At 36.4% G+C, this 23,762-nt stretch overlaps 1 long non-coding RNA gene across 1 annotated transcript in view; it reads right to left on the bottom strand.

The window, feature by feature from the left end:
* Positions 1-10,479: 10,479 nt before the first annotated feature.
* Positions 10,480-23,762, bottom strand: part of LOC116537582 — an 81,385-nt gene continuing 68,102 nt past the window's right edge. The window contains exons 3-4 of the long non-coding RNA XR_004263205.1: positions 14,473-14,594; positions 10,480-11,543 (exon numbers count right to left, since the gene is read on the bottom strand). This is a non-coding gene — a long non-coding RNA (uncharacterized LOC116537582). The remainder of the gene's footprint in view (positions 11,544-14,472; positions 14,595-23,762) is intronic.

Genomic DNA, 23,762 nt, shown 5'->3' with positions numbered 1-23,762 from the left:
CTAGTTTCATTCTGCATGTGCCTATCCAATTTTTCCAGCACTATTTGTAGAAGAGAATATACTTTCCCCAATGTAAATTCTTGTTGGCTTTGTCAAAGATTTATTGGCCATCAATATATGGCTTTACTTCTGGGTTCTTTATTCTGTTCTATTGGCCTATGGGTCTACTTTTATATCAATATCACGCTGTTCTGATACTGTAGCCTTGTTATATATTTTGAAGTCAGGTAATGTGATGCCTACAGCTTTGTTACTTTTTACTGAGGATTACTTTGGCTATTCAGGCTCTTTTTTAATTTTGCCTGAATTTTAGAATTTTTTTTTCTAATTCTGTGAAGAATTACATTGATATTTGAATAGGAATAGGAGTTGCATTGAGTCTATATATTGCTTTGGAGAGTATGGTCCTTTTAATAATATTCTTTCTATCCATGAGTATTAGATGTTTTTCCATTTCTTTGTGTCATCTTTAATTTCTTTCAGCAATGATTTATAGTTTTCTTTGTAGACCTATTGCCCCTCGTTGGTTAAATACATTCCTAGGTTTTATTGTTGTTGCTGTAGGTTTTATAAATGAGATTGCTTTCCTGATTTGGTTCTCAGCTTGATTGTTACTGGTGCATAGAAATGTTTCTGATTTTTGTATGTTGATTTTGTTTCTTCAAACTTTGCTGAATTCATTTATCAAACCTAAAAGCTTTTGGTGGAGTCTTTAGTTTTTTCTAGATATGAGATCATATTATCAGCAGAGACAGACAATTTAACTTCTGCTTTTCCAATTTGGATGCTTTTTATTTCTTTCTCTTGACTGACTGCTCTGGGTAGGACTTTCAGTACCATGCTGAATAGGAGTGGTGAAAGTGGGCATTCTTGTCTTGTTCCAGTTCTTAGAGGAAAGGCTTTCAACTTTTCCTCATTCAGTATGACATTTAGCTGTGGGTTTGTCATAGATGGCCTTTGTTATTCTGTTCCTTCTATCTAGTTTGTAGAGAGTTTTCATTATAAAAGGATGTTTAATTTGATCAAACTCTTTTTCTTTGTCTGTTGACGTGATCATATGGTCATATGACTTTTGCCCTTCATTCTGTTGATGTGATGCATTACGCTAGCTGATCTGCATTTGTGGAACCATTCTTGCATCTCTTGCATGTATCCTACTTGATTGTGATCTATTATCTTTTTCATGTGCTGTCAAATTTGGTTCGATAGTATTTTTTGAGGATTTTTGCATGCATGTTCATCTGGGAGCTCAGTTTCTTGAGGCAAGATAAAGATATTGATGTACCCCAAGAAGAATTGTAAGGGTTGAATGTTATAGTGTGTATAAATCAGCTGGCACAATGCAAGAACAATGTTTGTGTTTTGCTGCTGCTGTTGTTTTTACTAACAGTACTATCTATCACCACCACCACTACCACTATCATTATCACCTCTATTAGTTTTCATAGCATAGTGGGATTAAAAAATACAAGATATGGAGTCAGACTATTTGCATTTTTAAAATCAAGTCAATTTCTCACTAACTGTATCACACTAGGCAAGTTACTTGGCCCTTCTGAGGCTTAGCTTACATGTGTATGTGTAGAATAAGGGTTGCAGCAATGCCTACTTTACAAGGTTGATGTGAGGATTAAGTGAGGTATTACTGTTAAGTGTTTTGTACATTCCCTAGCATGCTGATAAAAATATTTAATAATAAATATTTCAAATATTAGCTGAGAAAAATATTTAATAATAATAATGATAGTAACGGCTCAGCTATAACTTCTGTAATTTTCTAGTTATAAGCTAAAGCTTTGGGAAAAATGGGAACTTCTGCTGTGGAACTTGGTAAAGCCATCTGTGAGTAGGTGTAAAGTAAATATCCTCTGATGTCTCCTGCCAGACAATTGTCTAGAGCCATTGCAATGGTCTTTGAGAGAAAACAAATGGAACATAGCAGGCTTTTGGCCTTCCTCCTCAGGACCTATGTCTTGGCTCTGACTTCTGCTGACCAGCTGGCCAAATAAAGTCCAGCTGACTTTCTCCCCACCCTATTCCTCACAATAGCAAATGGAGGGGAAAATACAAGAAGATGTTCTGGAAGAGGTATGATGAAGCCTGAGACCCTATTGTCAATAAGGAAATTGCAACACTGATGAAAACATTCTGGAGGGAATAAGAGAAACTGAGAAGTAATGACCAGTAGGAATAAGTATTCTTTGTAGAAGTACTTCCCATTAGTTAAAATAGACTTCAGGTTAAATGTGGCTCTCCTCACAGAATCTTATATTCAGGCAGGTGTATAGCTCAGTGGTAGAGCATTTGACTGCAGAATCCTATTAGCAACAGAAGGAGAACCCAGGGTTTCTCAGTGGGTCAAAGGACTTATACTGAGTGGTAAACCAAAAGCCACTGTCTTTACAAGCTATGTAACAAACTTTAAAGTCAGATGTACCTGGGTTCAAATCCTGTTTCTGCCATTAATGAGGTGTCTGATTTGGAACAACATATTTCCACCCTCCATGTGTTACTTTTCTCATTTATAAATGGATATGCTAATTGTTTCCACCTCGTTGTTGATAAAGAATGTAAGATAATGATGGGAAAGCCCTTAGCCTAATGTATGGTACGTGGTAATCATTCAGCAAATGTTAGCTGAATGAATAGTAAAAGGTAAGATTAATATTTATCTTAACTATTAATAAAGGTAAGATTATATTGAAATCTTGTCTCTGTAACTTCAGGGATAAAAAAGACCCCTTTATCTTTCTTGAATATCAGTATGCAACAAGAAACCCAGACACAAATCAGCAGTGTCTCCAAAGGCCTCTATATAAGGTTACTGTTTCAATCAGTAGCTGAGGAGATGGCGATGGAAGATCCCACCTGTTCTTTGTGTTTTCAAAGATTAGAGACATGCCAAAGACATTCTATTCTTCTTTGATGATATATTAGTTTTTCTAAATCAGTCTTTTAATTCTGCACAGTGCTTTGGGAATAACGAATTTACCAGACTTAGAAAAAGGACATTGAAATAGGAGGAGTCTTTGTGGTTCTGTGACACCAAGATGCCATGTGACCTGTGGCTGGTGATGCACAGTCTTAGGTGTTCATTTTCCCCACTGGCAAGACAAAGGCCCTTCATTAGATGAATCAGAAGGTCTCTGAGAGATTCAAGTGTGTGATTCTAAACTCCACTACTTTTCATTTATTTTGAATTTACATGACCAGAGCTTTACAATGAATGTGGAAAAAAGATCACTTTTGAAGTATTGGGTTTAATCATAAGCCAAAGTTGCTGAGCATTTACCAAATGCCAGATGCTGTTTCAGTCCCAGGGGGTATAATGCTAAACAAAATAGGCAAAACATCATGCTCTCAGTAAACTGACACCCTAGTTGATTTGATGTATGTGTTCACCTTTTCTTTGATATTCCTGATGTCATTCATGGGAAGTTGAATGGTGAATTTCCAGGGAGCCATAGGGATAAACAAAGCATTTTTTTTACACTTAAGTAAATAATAGAATGTCAATATTTAGGGGTGCTTGGTTGTTCTTCCTTTGGAGTGGCCTTTCTAATGCACATCTGGATTTCATGAACATTCATGAATATGGTACTAATATTTCAGGTGAGGATTGAATTTGATAGAAAATTTGGGTCAGTGACATAGCTTTGTTGTTTAATAGTGTATAACCTTGGTCAAATCACTTTAATTTTCCTTACTTGTGGTTTTAGATCATTGATATTTACCACAGGACTTGGATAAAGTAAATTCAGACATAAAAATGTTGTCCTGCTTTTTCATAAAGATCATATATGTTATTGGATGTGAAAGCATTTTTAAATAGTTTTATTCATCTTATCACTAAGCAAAGTGAAAATGTTGTGGGTAGCCACTCTTCCTACCTGTTCAAGTTATGTAATACTGACTAATAAAGTACTTGAAAAGTGAGTGTTATAAAACAACCATTTGTTAAGATCACAAATTCTGTGGGTGAAAAATTCCAATATCGCCCTTCAGGGATGGTTTGTCTTTAGCTTCTTGATGTCTGGGGACTTGAATGGAAGACTTGAAGACTGGGAGCTGAAGTTGTCTGTAGGTTTGTTCACTCACACATCTGTTGGTTGATGCTGGCTCTCAGCCTAAGTTTCTTTCCATGTGGGCTTCTTTGCATGGACTAGCGTGGGTTGCTTCCTGGATTGCTGCTCAATCCAGAGCAAACATTTCAAATAAAAAGAGCAGGTAGAAGTTGTATCCTTTTTTCTTTTTGGTTTGGATGCCTCTCTTATCTAAAAAATTTTTGATTTTTCTTCAGCTTTTAAGTTTGCAGGTTTTTTACATAGCGTGCTGTGGTGGTTTGCTGCATAGATCAACCCATCACCTAGGTATTGAGCCCAGGAATAGAGAAGCTGGATTTTTGTTTAAGACATAGCCTCAAAAGTCACAAAACATCACTGTCAATGTGCTTTGTTGGTCAGCGCAGCCATAAGAGAGAAAAGGTGCATGGGGAGGAGAAACGACTATCATTTGATGGGAACAAGCAAGACAATAGAAGAGCATGTGGGATTTGAAATATTGCTATAACTAGTTTTGAAAAATATAATCTGCCACAATCAGCCCTTTGGCCACAATAATTCACATTCTTCCTGCACACATGTAAAATATACTAAGCTCTCCATCTATACTTGTCTATCAAAGTCCCATCCCATTATAGTATCAGGCTCAAGTTTGGGGTCTAGAATCTCATAATCTAAAACAAGTACAGGGATGAAAAATGTTCCATAGATATAGCATCTCAATATAGCTTCTCATGTACAGTTTCTCTTAGCCTATAAACTATGGAAACAATTGTCTTCCTCACATCCACCCAACATACTATGGTAGAACTGGCATAGGATGACCACTAAAGACAGTCTCATTAAAAAAAATTAGTAGACATAAGGCACGCTGCAATCACCAGTGCGTAAGAATTTTGAAATCCAAATAGGCATTATTATTATTATTATTATTTTTGCTGGTTCTTTGACTGGTTCTCAGAACAACTGCTTGAGAATGATTCTCAGAGGCTCTTAGCTGTGTTTTCTGAGGCATTCTTCCATTTCCTGAAGAAATAGCTGGCAGTGTTTTCCTTTGTATATGAGACAATATAAAGGAATATAATATTTATCATGTAAATGTTATAGATTTTCTATTGATTTATTGAGGTTAACTCCACTAGATAAAAGCTACCAACCACAAATATTATTGAAATAAGTTCTTACCTACCTTAGGCTTATTGTAAGTCTGCATGGGAACAATGCCCTTAAGATTTTTAGAAATCCCACGTTTAAATAAAGAGGGTCTTTGAGACATATCCTCAAGACCTTTGAATGGGCTTTTGTATGTTTGAGACACCACCTTAAGTCTTTTTGAGATCTCAACAAAAGGTTTTAAAGTCATACGCTTGATTTTATCTGTAGCTCATGGTTTCCAGACAGTATCCAAGACTTGATCTCTACACCAAAGCCATTTATTAATTTTAGCATAATTTACCATCTGGAAAACCTGGGAATGAAAAAGTGTTATTTTCAAACCCAGAAAGTCCTGGCTCCTTTACATTCTTTTTATTAGCATTTTTCTATTTTCTTACATTTAACATAGAATGCTCTAACAGCCTACAGTACATGTGGCACCTTCAATAAATACTCTAACTGGAAATCTCTGTGGCTCAATTATCTAGACCAGTCAATACATTTTCTAGCTTCCATGTTATCACAGGTAATAGTGTTTCTAAACTTTCTGCCAGTATATCACAAGTGTATTCTTTCTTTTGGTTTCCAGTAACACTTTTATTTCTTTAGTTCCACCCTTAGAATCTTCTTAAAGCCCATCAAAATTTCATTGACAGACTTGTTGAGATTAGGTTTTCACCAACACTCTCCTCAATGTCTTTCTAGTCTCTATTAATCTTCAAATCCCAAAGTTGCTCCCTGTGGTTTTTAGGTAGTTTTGCTATGACAGCACCTTATTTCCAGGCATAAAATATGTTTCATTTATTTAATGCTATGTAACCAATTACCTTGAAATTTAGGATAATAAAACCTGTTTATTATGTTCATGGATTCTCTGAATCATGAATTTAAACAGGGAATAGAGGATGGCTTGTCTCTTCATGATGTGTGGGGCCCCAGCTAGAAGATTCATTCTGAGGAATGGAATCATCTGAAGGCTTGTTGACTCTCACAGATGCTGGTAGATAAAGGTTGTTGACTGGAAATTAAATTACACCGGACATGAGCTTCTCTGTGTGATCCTTTTGTGTAGGTGAATGTGGGCCTTTGCACAGCATAAGTGTTGTCTTCTCAGTAAGCAACCCAAAGAGAAGGAGCCAGGCGGAAGATGTATTCCTTTTGAAACCCAGTCCCAGAAGTCATACAGCATTATTTCATTCTACTCTACTGGCTGGAAAAGTCACAAACCTTTCCAGGTTCCAGGGGAGAGGAAATAGGTGACAACTCTTGATAGGGAGTTGCAGGGTTCTGGAGGGATGTGTGGAATTGAAAACATGCTGCAACCATCTTTGGAGGTTACAGTCTGCAACACTGCCTTTTACTAATGTCATTCAAACATTTTTAAGCATTAAACTGATATGTGCATATGGCAGAAATAAAAAGACCAAAAGATATTATGTAACATGAAAATAAAAGGCCCTCAGTTTTTTCCTAATCACAAGTATGCACTCTTAACTATTAGTGATTAAATCTAACCATTACTAACTTTATTGTATAGTCTGTCAAAAATGCTCTATGCATATACCAACATATACTTATTTCTATTATATTCTATTGAGTCTCTAAGTTCTAAAACCTTTTCTTATTTATCCATATTGCTAGGGTTATAAATCACAGGCTACTCTTGGAGTTTTTCTCTTGAAAGTTTTTATGAGTCTTTTTCTTCAAATCTGCCATGTGTATGGGTTGACTAAGTTAAAATATATCTGTATCTCCAACCACACACTGATGGCAGGAAGTAGAGAAGAGATTGACTGTTTCCTGGGATGGCAGAGTGGCCATTTAGGAAGAGTATATTGTCTCTTGATAAACATGAGTGAGTTTTGTTTTGTTCTCTCGTGTTTAATGTTTTTAAGAGTTTGGTAGGGCAGATAAAAACCTCACATGAGGATTTTTACTTAAGTATGATCATCTCAGGACACTTCAAGACTTAATGATTAGGGGATGGAGGGGAAATGTGTTTCAGGTTTCTGATAGATGCTATGTAGTGGAAAGAACTCTTAAGATTTTAGAGACTTTGTTTGGTCTTGGATCTTCCTTTTGAGAAGCTTTGTGACCTTGAACAAGTCTCCTTTCCTTTAAGCACTTAATTCTTTTGTGATATAAAGAGGTTGGACTTAAACTCTTCTACTAAAAGCATGGTCCATAAAACAGCAGCGTCCACATCACGTGGAAGCCTGTTGAAATCTAGAATTTCTCTGCAGAACTACTACATCTGATTCTACCTTTTAAAGTCTTCAGGTGGTTCACATTAAAGTTGGAAAAGCACTGAACTAAAGAATCTGTAAGGTCCCTTTCTATTCTAATTTTGTAGGACTGAAAGAACTTAAAGGAGAAGGGTAAGAAGGAAACACAGCAACAGTGATATTGGTAATTCATTCCTTCTGAAAAAGTCAAAGATTTTCTTTCTTTCTAATTGAAAACTAGGGTGGCAAAAATGCTGAATGATACAAGGTTGCCTGTTGTATTTCATGATCTTGTAGCCCTGTTGTAGTTTCTAGCCAGAGGCTTTTCTGCTTCACTTGCTGTTCTCATTAGTTAGCTTCTCAAGGTAGCTTTCAAGAATTCTGTTAGAAACAAGCTAGGGAAAGTAAAGTGACCTACCAACGATCATGCTTTAAGGTAGTGCGGAAAATACTAGTCATAATAGATGACAACAGTATTCCAGAGAAAGCCTCAAAAGATGTAAAAGATTTAGTTAAATAAAGCCTAGAACTGTAAGTGGTGTTTCAGGTGATTTAACACGTGGTAGAATAAATAAAAGAAAGGGAGATACTTTATTCCTCTTATAAAAACATTTTCTCCTTCCTCATTGCAGCCCAGTATGTGGACATACTAGGAGCCTATTATGGTGAATTTATTCATTCTTTGATCTTTTCAATAAATATTTATTGGGCACCTGTTAGGTGTCACACCTTGTACTGTAAAAAAAAAAAAAAAAAAAAAAACCAAAAAACAGAAACTTTATTCTTTTATTTTTAATAGTTAAGATATGATTCACATACTACTATATGATTCACATATGTAAAATATGTGAGCTTAATCATTTTCATTGTATTTGTCAACATGAGTAATCATCACCAGAGTCAATTTTAGGACACTTTCATCATCTGAAAAAGAAGTTCTATTCCATTTAGCCATCACTCTCCTGTCTCCCTTTGCCCCAGCCCTGAGCAATTACTGACTACTTTCCGTCTACAGAGATTTCTCTATTCTGGACATCATATATAAATGGAATTATGTGATATGTGGTCTTTTGTGACTGGCTTCTTTTCACTTGGCATAATATATTCAGGCTCATTCATGTTGCATGTATCATACTTCATTCCTTTCATAGACAAATAGTTTCTTTTAAATAGATGCACTGCATTTTTCTTATCCATTTATCAGTTCATGAACATTTGGGCTCTTTTCACCTTTGGTTATTATAAATAATGCTCTGATAAATATTCACATGCAAGTTTTTGTGTGGACATATATTTTCATTTCTCTTTGGTGTGTACCTAGGAGTGAAACTGCCAGGTCATACAATAATTCTATGTTTTATCACTAAACAAACAACTATCAGACTGTTTTCCAAAGCAGCAGCATGAAACTTCACTCCTAGCAAACTTAAAGAAATGGAGTTGAATTGGAGGTGGTAGTATGTGAGATATTTGACAACATGTAATCTGTCTCTCATCACCCCATCCATTTCATTTTTCCCACTTCCATCTGTATATATTTCTTAAAATATCCTTATATTTCCCTGCTGAAGGACCTACCATAGAAACTCACTGACTGGTAGCTTCATGCCCTCAAGGATGCCCTCAAGGATGTGATACTCAAGGTTCTCTATATTATGATGTAAGTAGAGCAGTTTAAACATTGTTAGCCTTATGTTCTTGAATATATAATTCATTTATTTCCACCTGAATTTCCTTTTCTCTTAAATAGATTGCCATAAAATATTGAAGTGCAGAATCTTTAATAGAGTTTCTGACATATTACAGGTAACCCATGGTAATGATTGATATCAATAAAAAATAAATGTTGTATTTCTATCTAGCTGCAAACATTTGGAAGATAAAATGTAAATATACCATTTACAATAGCATAAACAGACCATATATATTTAACAAATTTTAATTATGGATACATAATAGTTATACATATTTTTGGGTTACATGTGATATTTTGATACAAGCATACAATGTATAATGATTAAATTAGGGTAGCCATAACCTCAAGCATTTATCATTTCTTTGTGTTAGGAACATTTCAATTCCACCCTTTCAGTTATTTTGAAATATACCATAAATTGCTGTTAACTATAGTTGCCCTATTGTACCACTGAATACTAGATCTTATTCCTTCTAACTGTATTTTTGTACCCATTAACCATTCTATCTTTATGCCCCGCCCCCCGCACTGCCCAAAGAGATATAGAAACTCTCTACTAAACATTCTAACATATTCCTCAGAGATTTAAAGAAGACCTAAGTTTCTGAAGATAACATGTTAATGAAGTGGCAGATTTGATATTGTTTGATTAGACCTAATTATGCACTAAATGAAATTTGCATTTTTTGTTGAAATAGACTTTATTCTACAATTTATATGAAAATACAAGAAATATAGAATTTCCAAAGCCATCTTGAAAAAGAACAAATTCAATTGAGTTATATTACTTGATATGAAGACCTGCAGCAAGCCATAATAATCAAGAGGCAGTATTGTTTCAGCATAAGGATATACAAGCTGGCCAATGGGACAAAGCAGAGCTCAGAAATAAATCCATACATGTATAGTCAGTTAATTTCAACGAAAGCTCAAAGGCACTTCAATGGAAAGTCTTTGAACAAACAGTGCTGGGATAAATGGATAAACATGGAAATATAATGAATATTAGCCACAATTCACAATATTCACAAAATTAATGTAGATAAATTATAAACCCAATTATAAAAGCTAAAGTTGTAAAGATTTTGTGAAGAAAAAAACACAGAAGGCTATTATGATCTTAGGTTAGGCAAAATTTTATAGAGATGAAATAATAAACACTGCAAAAAAACAATAAATTGGATTTCACCAAAATAAAACAAATTCTCTGCTTATCAAAAGAAAATTAAAAGTTTAGCTACAATGTGGGAAAAATATTTGCATGTATATTCTATTATTAACTTGACCCAGAATAAGAACAAATGATTCATAAAAAGATACTGTTTTTATTTTGTTATTATTATTTTTTACAACTGAAAGAAAGTTTTGGACATTTCAAAAAAAAACGGTGAATTGCACATGAAAACTTGCCTCATATCATTAGTCATCAGAGAAATGTAAACTAAAATAAAAATAAAATATTGCACCACTTTGTTGCAGCAATAACAGATGTTGCTGAGGATGTGGAGTAAGTGGACCTCCCAGATTTTATTCAGGGGAAGTAGGTAATAGAACAGCCAGTTTGGAAAACGCCTTGATAATTTTCATGAAGTTAACCACATACCTCTGCCATGACTCAGAAATTCCATCCCTAAGTATTTACCTACGAGAAATGAAAATGTTCCTACAAGACTGGAGCATGTTTATAGCAGCTTTACTGATAGCCAAAGGCTTTACTAACAATATCCAATGTCAAGAGCACAATGGGTACGTAAATTGTGGTATATTCATATAATGGAATATTCCTCAGCTACATCAAAGTAACAAATTACTAATAACATGGAACCATATGAATGGATTTTTTTAAAAAAATGATACTGCACAAACTAGCAAGAAACGAATGAGAAAGCACTATATGATGTCCTAAGATGTGAAGGTCTAGTGCATGGTGATAGAAATCAGAACCATTGTTGTTGCCTGTGGTGAGTGAATTGACTAGAAGGGGACATGAGGTAATTTTCTAGGTGATAAAAACATTCCTCATTTTGATAGTAGTGTTGTTTACATAGATGTATATAGTTGCTAAACTCATTGTACACTGAAGATCTATGCATTTAACTTTTTGTAAATTTTGCTTGAAATAAAAAAATCTAAATTCATCCTGGGAAATTTATTAGCTTGTATACTTGACAATTGATTTACTTGCCTGCATATTGGGGTCTTTATTTCTTTAATGGATTTTACTGGATTTAAAGAGAAATATAAAGTGTTTAGTTATTTCTGGCACATTATAGGTATAGAAGGTATAGCATACTTCCAACTTGCCAAATATTTGCTGTAATCAAATAAGAATCTTGATGACTTTTGCACATTTTCATTTCATTACTTCCTCTTTGCATTTGTTTCTGGACATCTTGTAGCTTGAACCTATGAAGCTAACCATTAAAAATTAAGAGTTGCTTATGCTATCGCATGCTACTACAATCTTAAATTCTTTTATTTCTTTCAGCTTTTGTTCTTCATATTGCTTCTTATGCCTAGCTGTATGTTAGAATCAGCTGGTGACATTTTTAAAGTACACTGTTGTGTTCTCATGGCAGAGATATTCATCTAATTGATCTGGTGTGAGGAGCAGCCATTAGTATTTTTTAAAAGCTGTGCATGCATTTCAATCTGGAGTCAGAGTTAAAAACCACTGGACCAGGTGATGTTTAATGATCTTTTCAGCTCAAATGGCAAATCTGCAAGCTAAAAATATTCAACTGAAGTGTTTGGTTAAGCTACATTTTAAAACTGTTGTTGTATTGATGCTGTTGAATTACAAAGTGCTTAAGCAGAGCACAGAGGTTCCAACTAAACGCCAACACTATCCTTTCTATTGCTTCATATCCATCCCTTGTACTTATTTACTTTATTTTGAAGGCATTCAATTATCATGTCTGTGATTTTTGGTTCTAAATACATTCAATTCAGCAGCACCTATAAGGAAAGAGATCCCCCCTACCCCTTTTTAACCATTGTGATTTATTGTCATATTCTGTGAATGAAAGTTCGGATCTTAGTCATCTGGAAAGACATACAGAACTGTGAAACTAAATTTTGAATACAATCTCTCATCCTGCTTTGTTCAGTTGCAGTAAGTTGGCTACAAAATTGCCCTACACAGCTATTGTATCTACTGCTGTATCAGCAAAGTATAAGGGATCTGATATAAAACCTTCTGAAAATGCAGACAGTTTTCTTTTTTAAAGTCTGGGAGTTAAGAAACAGATGAAAGAACAACTTCACTCTTTTCTTTCCATATATAATAAGATACTCAACTGGAGTCAGGGTGGTGAGGTCACTAACTGCATTACAAATAGCCGGATCAGGTAGGCTAAATCTTATGAGAATAATAACTTTGTAGAATTCATAAAGATAGAAAAGAAGGGGATACAGGGATTGGTCCTGAAACCTCTTTCAGTTCAAAGGAGCTGGACTAATGCATTGTTTCCATGATAAATGATTTGCTATTGTCCAGTCTTCCAAATGGCTGGCAGTATAATCTATAGCCCAAAAGTCTGTATGTATTGGAAATTTTTTGTTCCTTTGTAGGGAAAAATTTAAAAAGTAAATCCCATGACAATTGAAGTAGATGATATCTCACCTTAGCCACCTTGATCCATCCAGACATGTGACATACTTCCCTCCTTAATTTTTATCAAAATTTCTATGGCATTTTATACAAAAACCTAACCCAAGTTACTTCTTAAGACTTAGCAAATAAGCACATGGAATCTTCCACAATAGTGCCTAATAAAGAAGAAAAGATAACTTAGACAGTATATGACTGAGTTGGTTAAATGCATGATTTTTGAAAGTTCCTTATGACCACCTAACATTAGGCATGTTGTGGGGAGATTTATATACTTGCCTCTTTTTGAATAGTTCTGATATTTATCACTGCTTCACAAGCATTGATTTTCATTTTTGGACAAGTTTTAGAACTTTCTACTATCAGTTGTATACTGTTCTCCAAACCCACACACACAAAAATGTCTTATTCTTCTTCAATGTGACAATTTTAAATGTTAGGTAAAACACAACTGTTTTTAATTTTCTTTTGTTGGAATAAATATTCTCAGGTTCTTCAGTCGTCTACCACATGCCATTTTTTTTTTTTTTTTTTGCCCCATCATCATGCTGGTCACCCTTCAAGTTCTAATTCCCCAAAAGACCTCCTGAAGTTCTTTTTTGGAATTTAGGACTGTCTTTCATTGTGTGATTTGACAGCCAAATGTGTGGAGAGAGATTTCTATCTACTTGTTTCTGGACAAAACTTTTATTACCCCCTTATACCCTGCTTGAAGCAGAGCAAGGAAAAAATAAATAAATGCCTGTTGTATTTAACACAGTCTTAAATTGTATTAGCATCCCCCCACCCCCACTTTGGCAGCCTCATTTTTCCTTTTCAGTTAACTCAATCTCCACAGCTGGTTAATTCTGTCACTTGAGTGTATAATTCAAATGAAGCCAGGCTGAGGGCCAAGCCCTTTCATGGACACAGTCCACAGCCCTTTTCCCTGCCAGTCACCTGCCCACAGACCCTTGGTCATGAGAGAGACTGACAAACACTTTGTTCTTCCCATTCCCTAAATGGCAAATTTTAAGCCAGAGAAAAAATAAGCTGGGTATTAGAGCTTGGGGTAATTGTTCCGGATCTTCTCAGAATGGCTCGGTGACTTTTCATAAGTTCTCTAGCAGGACTGCTAGAAGATGTTGTAAAAATTAAATTGATATAGAGCACTCTTCTTACCGCATCCATTGTTCAGTATGAAGCATCATATTCTTTTTGGAAGGTGCACACATTATTTTGTTAGTGGTCTGATAGCGCAGCTAAATATATTGAGCTTTGTTCAAGTGGTGAAATTTCAACTGTCCTTTTATTTTCTTCTCTATTGAATTCTGAGTATGGAAAATCACTTTCTTTACTGTCACAATTTCTGAACATTTATTTAAATCCCCACTGTATCATAAGCACATCAAGGAGCTTTATTGTATCCACAGTGGAGGTAAAAGAGAGTATGTCTGGAATATAAAAAATCCCTTAGGATGTCTCTTATTAATAGTATCACCCTACCCTATGGTTAAGGTCCATAGAAAATAACAGCCCAATAAAGGACTACAGATGCCACAGATCCCGTAAGAATAAAAGTTTGGGGCCTAGTGACGTGGCTCATGCCTGTAATCCCAGCACTTTGGGAGGCTGAGGTGGGCAGATCACCTGAGGTTGGGAGTTTGAGACCAGCCTTGCCAACATGATCAAACCCGGTCTCTACTAAAAATATAGAAGTTAGCTGGGTATGGTGGTCCACACCTGTAATCCTAGCTATTTTGGAGGCTGAGACAGGAGAATCACCTGAGCCCAGGAGGTGGCGTTTGCAGTGAGCCGACATCATGCCCTTGCATTCCAGCCTGGGCAACAGAGAGAGACTCCATCTCAAAAAACAAAAAGAATAAAAGTTTAGATCACTCTAGCAAATAAAAAAACAGTGAAGTACTTGCTAAAGACAAAGAAAATATAAAATAATAGAACAAGGTAATTTTTTTTTTTTTGAGACAGAGTCTCACTTTGTAACCTAGGCTGGAGTGCAGTGGCACAATCTCGGCTCACTGCAACCTTGCATCCTGGGTTCAAGCAGTTCTCCTGCCTTAGCTCCCAAGTAGCTGGGATTACAGGTGCCTGCTACCACACCTGGCTAATTTTTGTATTTTTAGTACAGACGGGGTTTCACTACGTTGGCCAGGCCGGTCTCAAACTCTTGAGCTCAGATGATCTGCCAGCCTCAGCCTCCCAAAGTGCTTGGGATTACAAGCAGAAAAAGGTAATTATTAATACCAACTATGATCATATGACCAGTTGCAGAAATGAAGACTATAATTGTTATATTTGCTCATTTTGTTAAAAATGTTTGTGTTTATATATACCTGTATTAAGCAAATATCTTTCTTATTCCCATGAAATGTAACATAAAATTTATTGACAATGTTAGCACTTAAGTGTTAGTCTTATGTAATAATATTTAAGTATTTGTGCATTTTTGCTTGTATAAAGAATAATTATGTTAGGCAGAATTATGACCTTATAATTAAGTATAATTTAAAAATATATACGGGTGCCAAGTTGACAAATAGTTGACTTTGTGATGGTTAATATGGGGTGTCAACTTGGCTGTATTGAGGGATGCCTAGATGACTAGTGAAGTCCTGTTTCTGGGTGTGGCTGTGAGTGTGTTGCCAGAGGAGGTTGACATTTGAGTCTGCAGACTTAAGAGAGGAAGACCCTCCCTCAATGCGGGTAGGCACCATCCAGTCATCTGCCAGCACGGCCAGAACAAAGCAGGGGGAAGAAGGGGCATAAGCAGCTTGCTGAGTCTTCGGGCTCTCTCTCTCTTTCCTTTGTAAAAGGAAAATAAATCTTGGAATCTCAAAATCATTAAGCCAAAGGGAAAAGTCAAGCTGGGGATTGCTGAGGGCAAATCTGCCTCCCGTTCTATTCCTAAAAAAAATAACTACTAAGATGAAAAGCTACGTACCTCCCTGACAAGGAATTTCCTTGTGGACAAGGGACAGACAGAACTCAAAGTCATCCGTCTGCTCACTGAGATAAATGCATATCTATCTGATCAGAAATGCAAAAGAATGCAACAGTTTGTCTCGTATCTACTCTATGACCTGGACGCCCCCTCCCTGCTTCAAGTTGTCCCACCTTTCTGGACTTAAAAATGTGCATCTTACACTTACTGACTGATGTCTTATGTCTCCCTAAAATGTGTAAAACCAAGCTGTGCCTGACCATCTTGGGCATATGTCATCAGGGCCTCCTGAGGCTGTGTCAGGGGTGCACAGTCCTTAAAAGAAACTTCCTAAATTGACTGAGACCTATCTCAGATATTTGAAGTTCATACCTTGCTGGATGCCTTGCTTCGTCTCCTACTGCCCTTGGACATTAGGATCCAGGCTCTTTGGCCTTAGGATTCCACAACTTGAACCAGTGGTCCCCTGGGGGACTCTCGGGCTTTCAGCCTTAGACTGAGGGCTGCACTGTCAGCTTTCCTGATTTTGAGGAGTTTTTGTCTTGAACTAAACCATATTACCAGCTTCTCTCTTTCCTCAGTTTGCAGAGGGCCTATTGTGAGACTTGTCTGTAATCATGGGAGTCAATTCTCCCTTTTAAATGTCTACACACACACACACACACACACACACACACACACACACACACATACACACACACACATGCCCCTTATTGATTCTGTCCCTCTGGAGATCTCAAGCAGAGTGGAGTTAGAAAAACAAAAACATTTCAGTTGTGAAATTCTAAACTAGAGGATAATGACCTAAAACCTGACGATGCTGAACCACTCAGGGTTATGGTAAGATGTTCTCAAACGTGAGTCCAAAATCCATTACAATGTTGCCAAGGTAATGAAGCTGTCTTTGATTCCTTCACTTCTCGCCTGTGGTATTTGGGCAAGCTCACATATATATTTAGTAGTTGCTCATCCTCTGGAACTCGGGTCAGTGTTGCAAATACTCTCAACGCATGTCTTCATTCACCTTCTTACCTGTGGCCCACTTCAGCCATCGACTATAGCAGTCCTTCTTGTGAAGCCCAAACATAGCCCAAAGTACTTTTCCATAGAGGACCACAGAAAGTCACTACTAGTCTGTGGCTAGCATAAGAATAAAATCTCATTTTAGCATAATATTTAGAGCTAGACCATCGGGGTTCAAAATCCACTTCCTCAAATAAGATTTAATTTCTCAGTGTCTCAGTTTCCTCATATGCAAGATGAAAATAATACCTACTTCATAGAGTTCTCAGGATTAAATGAGAGAATGCAAAAATCTTAGAACAGTGTCTATACATAATTAGTTCTTACTATATGGTAGTTTGCAAGTCAATCTAATTGCCCCTTTCTTTATGTAGTGCTACCTTCAGCTATGTAATTAAAAGCTTCTTTAATATGATAGCTGGATATAAGCCTTAGCAGTGATATACTTCATAGTAAGAGCTGTTCAAGTGTGTGTCTGTATGGCTGTGTCCAGGTTGATACCTATGTGCATTTAGGGAAATAAATCTAGAAGGACTGCAATATATGTTTTTATATCTTGCTCTTTCATTTAGCATTTGAATGGGGTCATTTGGTAAACATGAACACTGAAATATCCTTTCCAAAATGGGAACCAATCTGGATAATGATAATACTTAGCCATTAACCTGAAATTCTTCCATTTGTAATTCTATTTACAGAATTTCAGAAAAAAACTACCAATAGCTTTAGGAAGCAGGAGTCGGTCATGCTCTTTCTGTTGGCATTTGGTCAGGTCTTTCTGATTCACTATTTCTTGGTGACACAGCCTTTGTCTCTGTGTCTGTCTTTAAAGTATTTGTGGGCTCTTGTTTTAGACAGCTTTGCTGAGATGCCATTGTTACTCTTGTTGATATCAGAAAATATGCAGAGGTGAAAGAGTGTGAGTGTGTTGCATGATTTATGGGCACATATTTATGTGTAGGTGTGGATACATGAGTTGTATATATCGAGTTAAGGAAAGTGAGCTTATTGTGTGTATATGGGACGTATGGGTGAAGGAAATGTATAGCTATGTATCTCCGTGTATATAAGTTTGCATGTGTGCACCCGTGACAGCATAAAGAACCTCTCTTCAAGTTGATATATATTTTTTTAAACTTGGCCTGTTCAAGGTTATCCTGTGGTTTCTTTTTCCCTTTGCCACCTCCTTTTTCTACTCCTTCTCAGTCAGTTTTCTTTTCTCATCTCCACAAGTTCACTCCTTATATTGTGCTAAGACTCAACAGTTTACACCTTACCATCTTTCTCCTAGAGCTAAAGCACCATGTATTTACCCACCGAGGTTTCACAGAATGACTCCACCTAGTTTCTCAGTGGTTCCATGTAAGATTGCTCATGTTCACCCAAAACATGTATCACTTCTGGCTTTCTTGGGTCAAATATGCCTGAAACCTTGACTTTCAACTCTTCTCTGCTGCTCCTTTGCAGAGCATTTGTTGTCTCCCCGCTCCGGCTAAACAGGGCAGATATAATTATTCCCTTTTTAATGGTAAGGGTTTAGAGGGCTATGAAAGGGCGAGAATTAGACTGTGGGGTTCTTCTATAGAAGGTTGGTAGGGAAGAACTCTGCAGATCAGACATGTGGAAGGGGCTTATCAATAAAATACTCCCAGAATATCCTTTTACATTCTAGCCTTTTTCTAACCCCCAATATTGTTGAATTATTACCCAGTACAGGCCTTAGTAGTGATCTGTCATTTGATTGACTATTATTACAGGGCATGAGTGAGATGTGTATCTCTTTTTTAATTTTTAATTTTTTGTGGTACATGATAGGTGTATATATTTACGAGACATTTTGATACAGGCATGCAGTGTGTAATAATTGCATCAGAGTATTTGGGGTATCCACCCCCTCAAGCATTTATCCTTTGTGTTATAAACATTCCAATTATGCTCTTTTAGTTATTTTCAAATATACAATTATTATTAACTATAGTCATTCTGTTGTGCCATTAAATACTAGATCTTATCCATTCTATTTTTTGTACCCATTAACCATCTCCACTTCCTCTCCCTCACTCCCACTACCCTTCCTAGGATCATAACCATCATTCTACTCTCTATCGTCATGAGTTCACTTGTTTTAATTTTTAGTTCACACAAACAAATGAGAATATGTGAAGTTTCTCTTTTTGTGTCTGGCTTATTTCAATCAACACAATGACCTTCAGTTCCACCCATGTCATTATAAATGACATAATCTCATTCTTTCTTTCGGCTGAATAATACTCTGTTGTCTATATGTACCACATTTTCTTTATCCCCTTGTCTGTTGATGAATGCTTAGATTGTTTCCAAATCTTAGCTATTGTGCACAGTGCTGCATAGCATGGGAATGCAGATATCTTTTCAATATACTAATTTCCTTTCTTTTGAGTATATATACCCAGCAGAGGAATTACTGGACCACAGGGTGGCTGTATTTTTAGTTTTTTGAGGAACCTCCAAACTGTTCTTCATAGTGGTTGTACTAATTTACAATCCTACTAACAGTGTACTAGGTTCTCTCTTTTCCACATCCTCACCAGCATTTGTTATTGCCTGTCTTTTGGATAAAAGCCATTTTAACTGGGGCACGATGACATCTCACTGTACTTTTGATTCACATTTCTCTGATGACATCAATGGTATTCGGCACCTTTTCATATACCTGTTGGCCATTTGTATGTCTCTTCTTTTGAGAAATGTCTATTCAGTTTTTTTTTTTTGCACATTTTAAAATCAGATTATTAGATTTTTTTTCTATATAATTGTCCAAGCTCCTTATATATTCTGGTGATTAATCCTTTTTTAGATTAGATATCCTTTCCTTTTGGAGTGGCACTGGTAGTGAATTAAGTTACAGATAAAGGAGTCGTCTTTGCTTCATTTTTAGTACCCACGTTGCCAACCTACCCTGGTAAAATAAATCATATATTAATAATCATGGCAGGTCATGAACAAAATCTGTCAGTGTCACTAAATATTCATGCATCCTGCAGCCCTTATGTTCTGTTTACAGTTCTAGTAATTAAGTATCTCAGAGCTTAGAGAAATAACTGAGTTTAATAATGATAATAATTATAAATATGAAATTTAAAAGGTAGCATTTACATAATGCAAATAAGGTAATTAACTACAAACCTAGAGAGGGGTAGAGACCTTGCCTGTTGGTGAACTCTAAGCCCACCACATTCACATTAGGTAAGCTTTGCCTTTTTTCTTGCAATCATGTTGACCTTCCAGGTATCCATGGAAAGAAGACTACACCTTGGGGATTTAGAGAGTGTGAGCCTAAATATGGTAACTGTACATCTGACTCACAGGGTGACTTAAGTATACGGCTAGTGCCTGGTATATGCAAAGCCCTTTGAATTTCACAATTTTTTTTCTTATACATGATCTTCTGTAAGACTTATAACCACACAAGGGAAGGGAGGTCAGATTTTACTTTTGAGGAAATAAAGTTACACAAGCAAATGAATATCTTTGGAAACATCTCAGCTCACAAACAGTCCCCTTGCAATGAGAACTAATCCACCATCTATTGGGCCACAGAAGTGGACCTCAGGCATGATATCTAAAATTCGTATATACTCGGTTCATATTTTTTGGTGGGGGGCCATTAGCTAGGCCCATCATACCTTCAGCTAGGAATTAGACATGGAAATGAGAATCAGGAATCAATCATTCCTTGTGGCTGGACCTATACCATGAAAACTTGGGTTATCTTTTCTTCCACCAAGCAGACTGGGAGGTAAGGAAAAAAAGCTGATTGGCAGAGAGAGAGAAGAAAGGGAAGCAGCTTTCTTTCCCTTGTAGTAGCTTTCTACATCCCCTATCTAGTCCCTTTGGGACCCTGTTGGTAACTCTAGAGTGTTTTAATGTTATTAGAGTCTTGATTAAGGCAAACATTTTGCCTAAGTCAAAAAAATGATTAGCACAGAGTGAGAGGGAACTCAGGTTTTCTAACCACTAGTCTATAGTTCTTTCTTTAACACTGCAGCTGCCTCTTATATGCCCCAGGCCTTATTCCTCTATTCAGGACTTATCCTCCCTGTCATGAAGTTGGAGCCACTGTAGGGTTCTCAGATCTTAGAGTTTGGCTTCTAGCATGTACAGATGTACTCTATCAGGATGCTCCTTGATTCATTAAAATGCTATAAGAAGGAAACACAGCCAGCTGCCATTCTCTTTGCTTATCATCTTTTCTGGTGTCAGTCGCACCTCATTGCATTTGGCAACACTCCTGACGTGAGTGACATTAGCCAGAGCACAAATCAGGTAGCATCTGCTGAGGAGCAGAAAAAAAAATCACAAACACATTTATAAAAGGGAAAACAAAATCAGGGTGACATTCAAGTTGTCTTTTTGATAGTCTCTGTTTCTACATTCGTATTTAGAATACACAGCTCCATTTTGTGGTGTTCGAATTTACCTGTTTTTGAAGCCTGTTCCTAACCTTTGTCTCAGAGGAGACTCTATCAGGATGACATTGAATAAATATAGTAGAACAGAAGTCATAACTAGGGCAATCATGTGAGCCAATTTGCCCAAGATGATTCCAGTTTATGGTATTGTCCTAACATAATTTTTAGCAGGCCCTTTCCCCCTTTCAAATATGTCCTGATGTGGATGATAAATAATTTGATCACCTTGGTAACAGGCTCTATTTGATAAACCATCCACAAGTGATACTTAGCATCTACTGTGCATGACCAAAGGTGGGGTGTGTGTGTGTATGTGTGTGTGTGTAAGTAATCATGTCACCAACATCTCTTCCTTTAATGAGCTTCCAATTTAGGGTTACAACAATAGCAAAATAGAAGTGTAACTCTAGGAGTCACCTCAACAGTGGGACCCAGAGAATATAAGCTAATTGGTTATCAGTTTCCTATTCTTGAAATGTATGCATGCCAAGGCAGGGTATTCATGGGTCTAGAACAGACAAGTTGGGTTCATAACACTTCCATTTCCTAGTGCTGTGACTATGAGAAGGTTAACTGGTTTTCTCAAGCTGCTAATTTCACAAGTATACATACATATGGATGATAACAGTGTATCTTCCTTCTTGTTGGAGTGCTATGAGTATTAAGTACTATGATGTTTGATTGGTAATTAACATAGTGCCTTGTGGAAACTAAGAGTTCAATAAATGAGACCTACAGTAGGATCCATAGCAACAAGTCTTTCTTGGATTAAAACTCCTTAGAATCAGCCTTTCTATCTTTCAAACTCTGTGACATATTAGGTAAGGCTAATCATAGAAATCCCATGGTTGGAAGGGCCTGTGCTATTTTTCATCTCAAACTCCCTACCACTCAGTGGTGGATGGTTAGTAGGTAAACAACATTCCTCAGAATCATTCATCACATTTCTTCTCGACATTTTCAAATAGAGTTGTGACAGCAAGGCAAACTGTGTGCTGTGGGCTAAAAAGAACAGATGGTGTCAGAAGAATCTAGCATGTGATAGAAAAACATGGTATGTTTCCATCTAGCATAGGGAGGGGCAGGAACAGTGTGTACTGAATAACTCCTCCTTCCAGGTGGTGGGGTGGGAAAAGAACAAGACTTGGTGGGGTACCAACAGCAAACTCCTTTGTGGACAAGGTCTAGCTAGACTGTAACTTCTCTGGGATTTCTTCCCGGGGTCTAGAAAGATGATAAATTTTGTTAAATGCCGTTTGAATACATTTCTTGCAAGTATACAAGGAACACTTTCCATGACTTGATTGAACTAAGGCGAAAACACATAGACTCATTTAAAAAAATCATAAAGCCAAATATTTATTCAAATTACTATTACCTATTATAATCATAGAAATTAATGGCTAACATTTATTGAGCTACATGCCAGATCTGAGCTAAAAGCTTTGTAAATGTTATCTTACTTCATGTCTACAACTGCACTGTGACATGAGTGATGGGATTATCCCAATTTTGCCTTTATGGAAACTGGTGGGTGAAAGAGGCCTAGGGGTAGCCTAGCCATTAGGAAGGGAGGCCTTTAACCTAGGTTAGTTGGACTCATATATACAATGATTTGTGCACTTGACCATTATACTGTGGTTAACTTGTCAGAAAAATAATCTATTGCAGAACTTGGTAAGCAAAATGTCTTTGGTTATCACTGTGTTTCAGAATGAAGTAATATTAAATAAGAGGAAGGAAAATTAAAATATCGAGGGCTAGAGGACATTTCTGGTTTGGCTGAAACTGCTTCCTGTTCCCCATATGAATTACAGGGCATCTGGCCTTCCAGTTGGGTGCTTAGTCTTATTTCACAAGGAAGATCAATTTATTTTTCTTCAGGAAAACATTATGAGATTTTAGTGGTATTAAATGCCAGAAAGGTCTTCCTGCTTTTGAATCTAAGATGATCTAAGTAGAACACAGGAAGTAGGAATTGGAACACAGATCTTTTTGCTATATTTGGTAACTTACCAGTTTCGTATTTGCTTTCTCTTTAGTTTTATTTTTTAATTACATAAATATTTATGATACAACTCTTATATTCCAGGCTCTGCACAAACCTATAAATGATACAAAAGTGAGAAAAATAGACACATTGCCTATCCTTACTAAACATATTATCTTGCTTTTTTTCTAATAAAACAAAAAAGATTATGAAATTTTGCCACATTCAATAGTTGAATGTTTAATTGTATTTTATTAATCATGTCTATTTAAAATTTAATTGCTTGAATATCCCTCTAAATACATTCATATGCTATTTTAGAATAAAGCAGAGAAATCAGTAATGCAGTATTTAGTAACTGATTGCCTTGATTCAGAAAGATAAGAGGGTCACAGCTTTACTGAGTGACCTAGAATAAGGTGTTACATTTTTCCAAGTTTATTTACTAATTTAGAAAATGACCCTCTGGCCTCCCTTCTCTACAGGAAAACTACAAATATATAGTCATTTCCCATGTGAAAATGCATCTGTTCCAGAGTTGAAAAGCACCTGGAGTCAGACGTCTGTGAAAATCTGGATTTAGAGGAATAAGCTGTGTCTCATTTTC

The sequence above is a fragment of the Sapajus apella genome, unplaced genomic scaffold, assembly GCF_009761245.1.
Source record: "Sapajus apella isolate SASKATOON/1434 unplaced genomic scaffold, GSC_monkey_1.0 scaffold112, whole genome shotgun sequence".
NCBI lineage: Eukaryota > Metazoa > Chordata > Mammalia > Primates > Cebidae > Sapajus > Sapajus apella.
Note: the sequence above shows the minus strand (reverse complement) of the source record. Positions and strands in the feature narration are given on the sequence as shown.